General features: G+C 37.6%; 1 protein-coding gene across 22 annotated transcripts in view; it reads left to right on the top strand.

Annotated features, from left to right (window-relative positions):
• The window catches only part of cacna1ab (calcium channel, voltage-dependent, P/Q type, alpha 1A subunit, b), a 144,300-nt gene that overhangs the window by 9,143 nt on the left and 122,227 nt on the right, over nt 1-12,930 (top strand). The gene's annotated exons all lie outside the window — the stretch shown is intronic.

Here is a 12,930-nt window from a genome sequence, read left to right as displayed (position 1 = left end):
AATGTTTAACCATGTTTACAGTACAATTAGCCTGAGTAAATATATGGGATAAGCTTTGTCCGCAACATAAACGTGTACTTTCCTTCTGTCTCTGTCCCTTTCTCCAGCTCACTTACAACCTCTCTAGTCCAAACTTTGTTTGCTTTAGAAACCCTATTATCTTGTGACGTCAAAGTTTCTATTATGTGCAAAAACAAATAGCAGCTTACCTGCTGCCTAATTTAGGACAATCTATCTGTAGACCATTAATAAGAGCTGCAGGAACTAAATGGGGGGGTCCGGACAAACTCTTCCTGGAAAAAGGCTTTAATATGGAAGTAGTTGCTGCAAAATGAGGATCATATAAAGCTGGAATTTACTTTTTTATCTTTTTGATTTGTTCAGGAAGGGAAACATCACAAAAGACCCTAATGATTGTTTTTATTTTTTTTATTTATTGCACATTTAAGGGATGTCACGTGGTATTTTTGACCTGTAGGAGCTGTAAGAACGTCAGATTACCAGCAGAACATCTTGTCCGAATTCTGAGCAAATTTAGGCTTTATTTTTTCTTTCTAAAAATGATAAATTTAAAAAAAAAAAACAGTTACTCTTGTAGTTGTTGCCTGAGTTTATTCTCTTTCTACATGCTGACCAAACTTGACTTTATTCGTCACTTGTCTTTGAGTCTGCTGAGGGTTGAGATTTGTGACAGGAATGGAGACCTTTGTACTGCCTTGTGTTTTTTTTTTGTTTTTGTTTTTTTAAACACACAAATAAGCAGAAAGACAGGCGTTCAGACAGCTGCTGACCAAGTTGCAGATCAGACCAGCACCAGGTGTGTCAGCGGAGCCCGGGGGGGGGGGGGGGGAGGATCAGGCTGAAGCTGAGTTTAATTAGATGTGAAGGGTTAAAATCCCCACTTACCCCGTCACTCAGCAGACGCGGGGTTGGAAAGTTTGCCGATGGGCTCGACAGATTTTATGACCCTCTGGTTCTGAGTGTCTGACTGCCTCCTAACTCTTCCTGTCACTCCGTCGCTGTTAATGCCCTCGTCGTTTACGTGAAATTCGATAATACTGATCACACCCAAACGTAAAAAAGCGCATTGGGACAAATGGATGTAGTTCCTTATCAGCTCTTTGCCATGATTTCCTTCCAGTTGTAATTTATTGCATGTTTACTGCATCTGCTGCGTCACCTGTCTGAGCTGTCTTTGGTTCATGTGGCATCAGTTCAGCTCAGAGAGTCACTTTTGGCAGGATGGAGAGTCGAATATGTTGCCAAACAATTGGCACAAGGTAGCTTGATTTAACTTGAAATTGTAAAAAAAAAAAAATCAAACATCTCCAAGAAATTATATCACTTTGCTAGACAGATATAACATCTTTTGGAGGCATCATAATGTAAATATGTAAAGAAAATAAATATCAGCTTCAGTTTTCTCTCTAACTAATGTGATATTACAGCTCAGACTGTGTCCTTAATCCAACACCAGTCTCTGCACCAGAAAAGTCCTCAACCTAAGGGCCAGCTGCCTTATTCGTTTGTCAGGAATGTGTAAAAATGAGTCAAACAATAAAGCATATTGCAAACATATTTTTTAAATTATTTTCTGCTGTTCGGTGTAAGCCTTTTATCCCTCATAAAAGCTGCATTTTGATCAATTAGGATTCGTAATTAGCAGTCAGTAGGAAGGTTTTTGTGGAGAAGGGTACATTTTTCTTCCTCTGTCACTGTCCTGCCTTGATGCCCGTCTTTCTGCTGGGTTGTATTAGCGCCAGCATTTGTCATTTTGTTACATTGGCTTGACAACACCACTCAGCTGCCAGCTGCATTTTAGTCTGGAGAGTGCACATCATTCATATTAATATTCACCCTCCATCTTTTTGACTCCTTCCACCTCTCTTTTTTTTCCCTTTTTCTTTTCTTTTTTTTTTTTTTACTCCTTAGGTTGCGTTGCTCCAACTCTCCATTTTGTCCCTTTGTCACATTGTAGCCTCTTTTTCTCGTTACCGCTTCCACTTGCTCCCTCGCCTACATCTTATGCTCATTCAGGTCATTTTCTCATTTGGCTGCTCGTCTCTCAGGTATGTGGTTCGTGTAATGTAGATTTGAGGACTGAAAGGTGAGTGTCAGCAGCCTACACGAGCAGCTCGTGACAGCACCTCTTACTCTCAGTGACACGGTATGAACAAAATATGTTAAAATAAATAGTTATTGCAGTTTGTGTGAAACTCGTTGAATGTGTGGGACGTTTGATTGTTTTACTTAGGACCACGTGAGCAGCCTTCATGCCACCGATATCAATAACGCCACCCTGGCTCGGGAGTAACTCGGGAAAACGAGTGTTGCTGGATCTAGAAACAGAATGAACTGATTTTTTATGTGAATGTGGAAATTCTGAAGAGCCACCCAAAATAACAGAAGGTTGTCATTATTTTATATCTTCTAGTACTTTTAGAACTTGATTATTTGGAAGGTAATTTAGATATCAATAAAAAAGTTTATTTATTTGAAGTTTAAGGAATAAAAACAACCTAAATATATCCTAGAAAGTAACTTGCTATCAATGTTTGAACTAATAAAATATCAGCAAATAAATAAGTATAACTTCTTTGACTTTTAATGGAAACAAAAGTCCTTTACGTCAGCATTGCTTGAAGGAAATGTCACGACTCTAAAGTTGTCTCCGAGTCTTAAGTTTTATCGAGTCTTTTTACAAAAACCTTCTTCGATTCCACTGCGAAAACCAAAAACTAAATACAATTCTGAGGAGATCGGAAATGTGCTCGAAAGCGTGGTGCCAAACACTGGCACAAATTAGGAGGCAACCAGATGAAGGAATATAATAAACTTCGCTCATCCAAAACAGAACCGAAGACGTCGCCAAAGCAGCGGGTGCAAAATTAGGAGTCCAAAATAAAACTAAACTGGACTGAAGCAGCAGACGAGACACGAACAGCTGTCATGAAGGAGGCAAAGAGTTTCTGATGGAGGAGCATTTATACAGAGAGGGTGATGAGAGCAATATTACAGGTGTGTGAAGATCTGCATTCATTGAAACATTTACAACCATTTAGAAACATTAACACATTTTGACTGAATACAGTTGAAGCTTTTTTTAATTATTAATTCTCTGCGTAGTATTCTGATCAGCACCGTCTTCTCAACACTCCAGCAAAGAGTGATGTTTTAAACTTCAAAACTTAAATTACCTGACCTACTCTGAACCTAAGACCAGTGGTTCCCAAAGTTGGGCTCAGGTTGTGAGATATCCAGATATCTTGAGAAGATCCACAGAAATCAAATAAACTTAAAAATCATTAGCAAAATAGCAGATTTAGCCTTAACTGTTACAAAGAAGCATAAGCAGTAAATGGAAACGGATACAAAATAAAAAAATAAAAAAAATAGAAATTTTGATGAAGCTCTTCTATTAGTAATGTTTGTATACCAGAACCATAAAGAGTTTGGGTCAAGAGTCAATTCGACTTGTTTTTAGTGGCTCAGAAGCTGAAGAGTTTGGGAACTGCAGCTTTAGGCCTGACTTGGAAATACAGAAGATTTGGGGGCTAAAATGATATTTTAACTTCTTATTAATCAGTGATGCTAAATTAAACATATTGTGAGTGTGAGTGCACAGTGTTTGACTCGTTCGTTGCTGTGCTGGTTCTGCGGCGGATTGGCCAACCAGACTCATCACAGCCCTGAACTGTATAAAAAAGGAACTTATTTAAATCATATTAAAATCAGCAATGTCTCGTTCTTTTCTCTGCTCTTTACTTAAAGTAAACATAGTTAGAATTAAAGATCTTAAGGTGTTTTGGTCTGAAAATGAAAACTGAAGAGCTGTTGGCGTGCTCAGGTGAATAACTGCTGCCCTCTTGTGTTGAGTGTCAGGATGTAAACTCTATAATGGTCTGATTAATTTTATGCAATAATAAAATAAATCACAGTTTATATCTGTGTGTATGTATGTGTGAGTGGATGTGTGTATTTATACTTGGAACAGCAAGGTGATGGCGGTCTAAACGTGCCATGCTGACACACACATGCACACACACACACACACACACACACCAGTGTGGCTGACGTAAGTGGGCTCGGTGCCAGTAATGGTCTCAGTGATGGTACAAAAAAAAAAAATCTATATGAAGGGTGTTTGAATTAGGTGGCCAGTGTCGGGCCAAGATTTCATTTATTTGATGATAAAATCACCATAACAGGGGAAATTCTTTAGGATTAAAATGTCTAAGTTTATTCTCGCTGCAGCTTTTCTTGTTAATTGCAATAAGGTTTCCTGAGTTGCTGTGGTTTGTTGACAGCGTAAACAAGAAGTTCTGTTATTCCCAGGTTGTAACACAGTTGTGTCCCTGTTGATGCTGAAACTGGACTGCAATAAGGATTTGCCATTCTCTCTTCTGTCAGAAACTGCTGTCAGAAATCAGCAATAATGTATGACTGCTGCAGAAATCCCAGCTTTCAATGACATCTGCCATTTCTGCCTTACATCTAAAAACACTGACTTTTTTGTTTTGAGACATTATTACTTTTTTGCTTCTTTTTCGCAGTTTGGTTTGCTTGTTTCGCGTAATAGAGAGGATTCAATACATATATATTGCTTTATTTGTATTATATTGGCAGCATTATTTACAAAAAATGTTGTAACTCAAACTCAGAGTGAATGAAAGAAACATCACACATATAAGCGCTATTACTTGGGTTTATTTATGAACATAAAAGGTTTTAATTTGGCAATATAATATTTTTTATTAAATCTTTGCATTATTTTATAGTCCCCTATTTATCTTCTAAATTGTAATCTGTGAGTGCTATCATTATTAGAACAAATTCATTCAGAACAAATGTTGAAGATAACTATAACTGTAAGTTTGTGTCATTTCTGTTGTCATTGATTACTTTTATTTTTATGTTTTCATTGTGTACATTCTGTCTTATGAGAAGTGTAGTTTTAGTGAACATCATGTTCCTTTTTGTGCAGAGGTGCTGTAGTACTGTGTAAGACCACCAGGTGGCAGCAGGCACAAATTCACACAGCTGAGTTGTGTAAAATGTTTCAGTTTATAGGGCTCAGATGTAAATGTTAAGTTCAACTCTAAGAAAAGTCGAGGCGTTAAGTAAAGTAACAAGTTATATTCATTTTTAACTGAATTCATAACATCCTCAATTAGGAATAAAAAGGAAAATATTAATAATAACAAATATAGACATCAGTTTTTTATCAGGCAGTGTTGTATTCTCCTTGCTCCAGTCTGATTCATTTGCTTGATTTTTGCAATAATAAAGTCAAAGTGACACTGGTTCAGAGACAGTAATTTAAACAATGCTGTTACATTTTACAGTATGTGAAATAACAAGTGTAACACACAAAGTAGGGTATAACACAAACGTTGTATTTGTGGTTTCTGCAGCACCTCACTTGACCACCAGGTGTCAGCAGAGCGCTGTCTATCTGCTGCTGTGGTTCATTTTCAACCTCCCACAGTCGCACACTGCAGCTCCCATCCTCTTTATATATATCATTATGATATAATTTGATAAAAAATATTAAGAAATAAATCAAACCTTTAAATCTCATATTTTTACATCATCTTCCAACTCTGAAATATCATTCATTGGAATGTAAGAACATTTTACCTGCTTCTTAACAGGTTTTAAATTAATGCTAATACAATCTTATATAAATAACAGTACGTGACATAATTCAAAACGTCATTATATATTTAATAAAAAGTAAAAACAGCAGAAGTAGAGCATTAAAGACTTTAACACACCCTCCTGCAGCAGTGACCTAAAATGATTGTCTTCTGTATAACTCTCACACTTCATTTCTCAGAAACTTTGGCCCATCCTTTTTTACAGTCTTGCTTCAGTTATTAGATATATACAAGCATTTGTTCATGTTAAACTAACTTTAAGACATTTAACTACGCCATTGCATCGTCTTCATTGGGTTTTTTTTCAGCCATTTTGTTTCTGTTTGCTGACGTGTTTTGGATCAACGTCATGCTGCATGATTTTAACCAAGCTTCTGCTGTTAAACACATACCCTCACATTTCTCTGTAGAAAACTTTAGGAAACGGAGAACTCGGGGATTGAAAAGTGTCTAGTGGCTGCAAAACTACCATTCATCTGCCACCTCGTTTGAGACGGTTTTTGACAAACATGACACAGTCCAACATGGACAATGTCTTGTCTTTTCGGAGGACATTATTTCAGAAGTTGAATCTTCAAATGCAACTTTAGAAACTTAAGCTGTGCTGCCATGCTCTTTTTTTCTCAGAGAAGCCATTTTCTCCTGTTAACTACTCCAAAGACGTTGTTTCAGTTGATTTCTACCTGTACTGTAAGAAGCTTTAACATTAGCATATTAATCGAGGCCTCTAGAGGATGCTGTGGTTCTTTTTTAAAGTATTAATTTCATGGTTTTAGTTTGTCATCTTTTTTTTCATGAGTATTTTGCTGTCTGATCCCAGGCTGAACTTACTGACCTGTTCATTTTTGGAAAGATTCGCCTGAAAGTTTCCCACTTTCCACTAATCTTTTTTCTTTGTTTGTTTTTTTGTTTGGGTTCCTTTATTTTTTTTACTGTAAAATGGTGGAGTTCACATTATGTGGAAGTGACCTTCTAAACCTTCCTAGATCAATAGGCAGCTACTTCTGGATCTCTAAGATGCATTAACGTGTGCGGCTGTATGCTGATGGCTTCAAACCAGCAAACTTCTGATTTTACAGAGTTGTTCACACCTGCTGATGATCAGTTGATGAAGTGCATTTGATTTAAAGTTCCTAACTTCTCCTTTCTCCAGAAATAAGTAAGAGAAGCAGTGACAGTCGTATGAAACTGAATGCTTTGTGTTCTCTATGATCTACTTCCATGATCCATTTCTCAGATTGGCCTAATGAGGGTGCTTAATTCACTGTTCATACTTTACATTTTTAATATTCATTTCTGCTCATAGTCTAAGCAAGAGAACGTTTTATGAAAGAAGAAACAAACAAGTGAATAGAGTGTCCTGCCTTCTGATTGGTTAAAAGATGACCACATCATTTTAGCTGACACGCGCTCTCTCTTTCTTGCTGTCGCCCTCTATTTGTAATTGGCCGACTGCCAGCCACTCCCATTAAGTGAGGGCACCACCTTACCCTTCATGCTTCTGCTTTTCTCAATGAAACCTTCCCACTGGGGACATTTATGGCACATGCACATCCATTTTATACTTGTGTGATGTATGAATATTCGCAGATAGGTTGACGTGGGGGCGAAGTTAGTAACTGTAAATAAATGCAGAAAGTTTAGACTCAGATTGCTGAGACTTTCAATTTCCTTGAGACTGTAAGAAATATATATATTAAAAAAACTAATTGAAATTGTATTGATAGGATAAAATAGTTTAGTTCTTGCATTATGTGATAAATATGCCCATTTTCTTAAAATTGTACACTTTAACAAACATCATTATAGCCAGACTTCAGGACAGAAACAAACAACTAAATTTATGAAAACACCCTACCCCCCCAAAAAAACCCAACAGGGTTATAAAAGGAGGTGAACTGCTGCAGTGTTTCAAAATTAGGTAGAAAAACTTCATTGATCACACAATTTTAGTCTTTCTCACTGAGTGATTGTCACCTGTATCAGAGAGAGAGAGAGAGAGAGAGAGAGAGAGAGAGAGAGAGAGAGAGAGAGAGAGAGAGAGAGAGAGAGAGAGAGTTCATGTTTCTTTAGATGATCAGTGTCATTTAGGGTGAGCCTTGATGAACAGTTTCCCTGACAGAGGTGATTAGTTACGGACCCGGTGGCAGACTCGAGCTTGAATAGGCAGATGCAGGTCTGGCTGGACCCACTTGACAGCAGGTGCAGAAACCATCACAGAGGGAAAATTTCCAGAACCTCCTTGGGGTTGTGACTTGGCAGATAATCATGCCATTAGACCAGTGGTATCCAAACCTGGTCCTCATGGGCCACTATATTGCATGTTTTAGTTGTTTCCCTGCTCTTCAGCAGGTCTTTATGTTCTGCAGAAGCTTGTTAATCATTCAGTCATTTAAATCGGGTGGGTCAAAGCAGAGAAACACCTGAGACCTGCGGGATAGTGACGCTCCTGGACCAGGATGTGTCACCACTGCAGTAAACCTCCTCAAAAGTAGCCAGGATATCTGTAGACTTGATTGACTGAAAACTTGGGTGGTATTTGTGGCATTGTAAAGATTTCAGGCTGAGGTTCAGGTGTGTGTAGGTAACAGTCGTAGTGTTGTTGTTGGAGGATGTCAGTGAGAGCCTTGATTCCAAGGATGCCCTCACGTTGTTGTGCTAACCTTGGTGTGTGGGCCATGGCAGTTTCTTATACAAGCTCAGCAAGGTAATCCGCTGCTGAGTGGAGCTAAAGAGGTTGGCCTGAATTATAGATATTTTTATGTGTACCCCTCTCCTCCAGGCCCAGCAAAATAGCCATCAACAGGCATAAACTAGCTATATGGACACAGGGAGACTGTGGTTAATTAAACCCAGATGGTCAAGATAAATGTATAACGAGCCTGGTTGCATTAATTCCATTTTATAGTCAGATTTTTAGCCAACTAAGTTTTTCTTTATCTAATTTAGTTGAGGCAAATAAAAGGCTTCCAAATCTTGACTCCCGCCATGATTGCCTGTGTGCTTTGCTGCCCAAACTATAAACATCCATCATTAAAGACTTTCTATCCAAGCAGAGGAATAGCTATGCCATTACAGAAAGATAGCTGTGACTAAGACTATTAGCTAATTGATGAGATGAGTGTGTTGGCCACTGCCATGGCTGTCCATCAAGAATGAAATAAAGATAAATTAATTATTAAAAAATACTCAACTTCACCAGTAACTATTTGGGATGCTCAGACACAGCCTGTTTTTCTACACAAAGAAAACATATACTCTTATGTTTATTCAGGGGGAAAAAAGAATGAAAAGACCAAAAAGTGTATCATTTCATACCTTTTATGGGTTGCTCAATAATTCTGGGAGTGCATTTACAAGCACAGTGGACACAAAAAATTGCTGAAAACGCAAACCTGCTGTCTCCAGCAAAATGTGCACGAGGTCTAATGAAAATTGTATGGGTGAAGTAGCCAAATCGCCCCTCCTCCCACCAACCCCTGCTCGGCTACTCCTCTTAAATCCTCCATTTCAAAGTCCCCATTTGGATTTACAGCATCGCCACTGTAATATGAAGCAGAAGCATCTGTTTTGAGCAAATCGTATCAGGAGAAATTAACTGTTTTCAGGCTTTTACAGATGTGTTGATTGTTATCATTAGGTGTAAGTTAAGCATTTCCATACAGTGTGGTAGTGTTCATTAATGCATGAAGTACATTTATGCCCCTCTGAGTAGTTCTAAAAGAGGATATTTGTGTGAAATGCTGCCGTGTGCACAGTTCACTCCTCAGAGAGAACGACCATGTTCCCATTGGATTTCTCCTCATTAAAATAAAGGACAAATCAATGATTTCTAAAACTTCTATTTATCCAGGGAAGGAAATTGCTGAGCTTTCATGCTTTTCCTGCAGAAAAGCATTCCAGCCTCCACTGTACAATTCTGCACCTCAAACCTTACACAAAAAAATCATGGTAAAAAGTAAGTTTATCTTTGTATGTTTTATATTTACGAAACTAATCACACGGTTTTTACCAAGCCCTGAAATTTGGTACATTAATCCAACCAAAGATAAATAAAATGTAATGTAACTAAGGTTGCTTTCATTTGCACAAATTCACATTTAAGCCACATAATTTAAATTTTTTATTGACTTTTTCGGTTACATATTAGAATCAAATATGTAATGGAGTCAAAATATATCAAATTAGCACAAAAAGTAAGGAAACTGGTGTTTAGTTGATTATGTCTTTGTTGTAACAATGCTTCTTGGCAATAAATCTGATATTGTTGAAAAGCCTGTTTATTTCCCCTTAAATGGGGTCTTATTTGTTAGCAAAATGAATTCATGGGCTGACCATCAGAGTTGAGTATGCGGGTTGCGCCCATGAATAACTTGCAAAATCTTCTCTGCCAAACAGCCTTTTCTGCTATAGACTTGTTTGGTGTTGTTTATTTAATTGGCTGATTGAAGTCTGAAGAAACAAGACATAAGGACACTAGTAGTTTATTCATTTAACAAACAGGGGCCCTCAGTAGCATGTGGAAGAACCATACACAGCCACAACAGCCTGGCACCTCCTCCTCACTGGTGTTATGTCAAGACTAAAGGAGGGCCATTTAATTTTTTATACTACCAAATTCTCGATGTAGTTTCTGATTAACCCTACTCTGTGGTGGTGAGAATAGTCATCTTGGAGGATAAAGTTTGGTCCCAGACTGTGGAGATATGGGATGTTCTACCCAGGTGCAGGTCTCACATGCACTCATAAACATAAGTATACACAGAAAAGACAAGTTGTGGAACGGGAAAACGAGAGACCAAAAGACAAATGAAGAAGCTGGTGCCCAGAAGGGGGGAAAGAAAGGTAATTTAAACAGGGCATAGGCGATAGCAAGGTAAACGTGAGGAGAAAAGAAGGTTAAAAGAGAGACCTGATCCAAACAAGTGACGGAGATACAAAAGAGTATGAGCATGCCAGAATAGGAGAAGGGAAGAGGAAAGGTGGGTGAGTGCAACACAAGGAGAGACATAAGGAGAGCATCTATTTATGTCCTGATCTACTTAGAGCACACACGTATATAGACACACCTGTACTTTTAAGTATCATCATTACTTTAAAGCATTTACTATTAAAATCTTTGTCTAAAACCAATCATCCTCAGATTAGAGGGGCTATGAAAACAAATAATTGGACTCCAGTTTTGAGGTCTGCAAGGCTTTTAGGGGTTTGTTAAAAGTTAAAATGACTTTGAAAAACTTATTTTTTTATTACATTTAGGTTGTTAATTGTTAAATTCAATCAAACCTAAAACTCTAACAGTGACTGTGCAGTTCCTGAGTGTATGAGCTATAGTATTAGGAAAAATGTCTCTGGCTCTTCAAGAGATAAACTAATGAATTACCAAAATGGACATGTTTTATTTTTTTATTTTTTTCAAGTTGTACAAAGCCATTTGAAAACCTTTTCTTGGTGGAGGACTTAAACATAGCATCCAAGAAGGCAGGAGATTAGGCAAAAAAAAGCTTTTCAATTAAGTTGCATGGTACCGAAGGCACTGTGTATCTAACAGGTATGAGTCCAGGATCAGAACATTCAAAACTAATTTCTGTGTGTAACAAGCAAGAGAAACAGGAGCAGGACACAAGGGTCTGTTAGGAGATAGATGAACATTAAATGGCTAACAGACGAACTAAAGAAACTAATTGCTGATGAGACACATGTGGAAGTAATGAAGACCAAACTAGGTATAAGAAATAACCAAAATAAGAAAAAATATGGAGCACAAGCCAAACAAATGTATTCAATACAAGACAGTCAAAACTATAACAAAGTAATAAAGGGTACAAGCCCTACAAAACAAATTCCCATATGGAAGCAGTTAACTAAGTAATAAGAGAAACTTTAATTAAAAATAAACAGCTGACACAGGGCAGTGAAAGCCATGACCAAGGAGTAGAAACATGACACAGAAAGCATGACAGAACAATGACTAAACAAGAACCAGGAGTATAAATGGTTTGAGAGGGATGATTACTGAGTAGAAACACCTGAGTTGATGAGCAGATAAAGTGCAGGTGTGAGAGGGGAGCTGAAAGAAGTAATGACTGAGGAAAAACAATCGGGAGTGACTTTAGGAGAACTAGCAGAATACAGATTAAATACAAGGAATCTCACAGTAAAGCAACAAGGAAGAATGTGATCAAAGAACTGAACACGTTAACAATTAAGTCAAGGCTACAAACACAAAACCCCAAGATCATGGCACAAATAAAGAAATGCTAATTCAGGCCCTGCTACTAGTTTAGGTCTTGACAACTGGGACTGTTGTGGATTTATCCAGAAAATCTAAAAAAATCTGTTTGTTTGTTTTTTTCCTCCTTTCTTTTTTTTTTTTTTTTTTTTAAAGTTCTTGCCTCCTCAGTCTGAGAAAACTCCAGATATAGAAACACATACCGGCCAAATGTGCACTGATGACTTTTTTTGTTCTGCGCTAACTGGGGCTCACACATTTATGTCAAGGGAAGAAAAATTACACAAAAATACTGCTGGAATCATCATTGCTTTGCCCTACTTTGTTAACTTTAGGTAGAACACTGCATCTGTTGCCACAAATATGCTTTTAATTGATTAGTTGATGCTTCAACCTCCTCAGTGAGACCTTATTAGAGGTCCTGAACGTAGCTAATTACATGTGTGAATAAAATAAACGTGGGAAGCGCCGTGGCCTGCTTCAGCTTGCATTGTTCTGACTCTCAGACTAGACTTTATAAATATGTATAAACTCTTTTCTTTCCTGATTATATATTTTAGTCATTCTGGACCTTTACACAGTTTGCCTGTCACAGTGGATTATTGACATTCTTTATCAAATATATTCTGTCTTCTTCAGTCGCGAACCTCAATGTTCTCTTTTCTTATACTCCTTCCACCAACACTGTTTGCTTCTGTAAGGAAACGCTTACAGAAAACTATTAAGCCTTCCTTCTCACCCAAATGACAGAGTTGATTTTGCACTGAAGACATGTGCATTAGGAGAAAAAGAACCACTGAAACTTATCATCTTCTTGATTGTGCTCTTCTAATTAGTCAGTGCATTGGGAGTCATAATTCACTCACTCAGAGATGAGCAGCAGTTCTTACACCACAGACTCTATGAAATGACTAATCACAATGTTTCCTCCACTTACACATCACTGAAAGTAATGATGTTTGAGGTAATAATAGTGCAGGAATGTCAAGTCTGTCTGTAGCTTTGCAATAATGCAGTGATTTAAGAATATATACATAT

Source organism: Kryptolebias marmoratus, linkage group LG3 (genome assembly GCF_001649575.2).
Source record: "Kryptolebias marmoratus isolate JLee-2015 linkage group LG3, ASM164957v2, whole genome shotgun sequence".
In the NCBI taxonomy this organism is placed as follows: domain Eukaryota; kingdom Metazoa; phylum Chordata; class Actinopteri; order Cyprinodontiformes; family Rivulidae; genus Kryptolebias; species Kryptolebias marmoratus.
This window is presented reverse-complemented; position numbering and strand designations above follow the sequence as displayed.